Source organism: Myotis davidii, unplaced genomic scaffold (assembly GCF_000327345.1).
Source record: "Myotis davidii unplaced genomic scaffold, ASM32734v1 scaffold564, whole genome shotgun sequence".
NCBI lineage: Eukaryota > Metazoa > Chordata > Mammalia > Chiroptera > Vespertilionidae > Myotis > Myotis davidii.
Window position 1 is genome coordinate 46,585 of NW_006294678.1, and position 2,160 is coordinate 48,744.

Sequence of the window (2,160 nt, forward strand, 5' to 3'; positions counted from 1 at the left end):
AACAACCTGAATGTTTACTAAAGCAGCTGTTAAGTTTTCATAACATCTGCTATGGAGTGAAAGCAAAAAGTGACTTTCTAGTTGGTCAAAAAATAACTGAAAAAGAAATATTAATGAATATCAGTGGGATTATGAGACCTGACTTCAATGCCACTCTGGGGCCCACAGGTGAAGGCAAATCTTTGTTGTTGGATATCTTAGCTGTAAGAAAAGATCCACAGGGACTACCTGGAGATGTTGAGATAAATGAAGCACCATACCTTGACTTGCCATTTTCAAATGTAATTGAGGTTATGTGGTACAAGATTATGTTGGAATGGAAACTCTAACAGTGAGAGAAAATTTATAGTTCTCAGCAGTTCTTCAGCTTCTAACAATGATGAATCATGATGAAAATGAGCCCTAACCGGTTTGGCTTAGTGGATAGAGCGTCGGCCTGCAGACTCAAGGGTCCCAGGTTCGATTCCGGTCAAAGGCATGTACCTTGGTTGCGGGCACATCCCCAGTAGGGAGTGTGCAGGAGGCAGCTGATCGATGTTTCTCTCTCATCAATGTTTCTAACTATCCCTCTCCCTTCCTCTCTGTAAAAAATCAATAAAATATATTTTTTAAAAAAAGAAAAGAAAATGAATGGATAAACATGGTCATTCCACACTTAGGTCTGGCCAAAGTGTCAGATCCCATGGTTGGAACTCAGGTTATCCATGGTGTGTTTGGAGGAGAAAGAGAAAGGGCTAGTATTTGAATGGACCTTATTACCAGTCCACCCATCTTGATCCTGAAGGGACCCCCAACTGGCTTGACTCAAGCTCATGAAATTCTATCCTTTTGCCCGAGGAGAGGGCACTTAACAAGGACAAACCATCATCTTTTCCACTTATCCACCTTGCTTTTCTCTCTTCAAGTTGTTTGACAGACTCACTTCATCGGCCTCAGAAAACTAATGTTTCATTGGCCTGCTCAGGAGGCATTGGGGTACTTTGCTTCAGCTGGCTGTCATTGTAAGCCCTATGATAATCCTTCTTCCTGGATATCATTCATGGAGACTCTTCTGCTGTGGTATTAAGCAGAGAGGACGAAGATGGTAAAACCAAGAAGAGCCTTCCAAGAAAGGTACACCACTCATAGAAAACTTAGCTGAGTTTTATTTAAACTCTTCCTTCTTCAGAGAAAGAGAGGTTGAGTTAGATTAATTCTCAAGGGTTCAAAAAAGAAGAGGAGTGTAGTCTTCAAGGAGATCACCTATGCCACTTTCTTCTGTCATCAACTCGTGGATTTTCAAGAGTTTGTTAGAAAACATACTGTGTAAGCCCCAGGCCTCTGTAGCTCAGATAATTGTAATAATTTTCCTAGGACTGGTTATAGGTACCGTTTTCTGTCATATAAAAGTGAACTTATGGAATCCAGAATAGAGCTAGGGTACTCTTCTTCCTGACTTGCCAGTGTTTCAGCAATATATCATCCGTGGAGATCCTCATGGTTGAGAAGAAGCTCTTTATACAAGAATGTATCAGTAGATACTACAGAGTTTCATCTTATTTCTTTGGAAACTGTTATCTGATTTACTACCCATGAGTATTATATTTACTTGTATAACATATTTCTTGTTAGGATTGAAACCAATGAAGGCCTACTTTATCATATATATATTTCTAATAATTCTTTATTGTTGGAAGTATTACATATGTCCCATTTTATTCCCCCACTGACACTCTCTAGCCCGCCCCCCCCGCCCTGCTTCCCACCCCAGATCTTCAGCAGCATATTGTCTGTGCCCATGGGTTATGCATATATGTATACAAAGCCTTGGTTGATTACCTCCCACCCATCCACCTTCCCTCTAAAATTCCATACTATGTTCCATGCTTCCATGTCTCTGGATCCACTCTGTTCATGAATTTATAGTTAATTAAATTCCACATATGAGTGTGATTATGTGATACTTTTCTTCTCTGACTGACATATTTCACTTAGCATGATACTCTCCATGCTGTCTCAGATGGTAAAATATTCTTCTTTTTAACTTCTGCATAGTATTCCATGGTATAAATGTACCACAGCATTTTTTATCTACTGATGGGCATTTGGGCTGTTTTCAGATCTTAACTATGGTAAATTGTGCTGCTGGGAACATAGGGGTGCATACATTCTTTCTGATTG

General features: G+C 39.9%; 1 pseudogene; it reads left to right on the plus strand.

Annotated features, from left to right (window-relative positions):
- The window catches only part of LOC102769535, a 3,699-nt pseudogene that overhangs the window by 671 nt on the left and 868 nt on the right, over positions 1-2,160 (plus strand).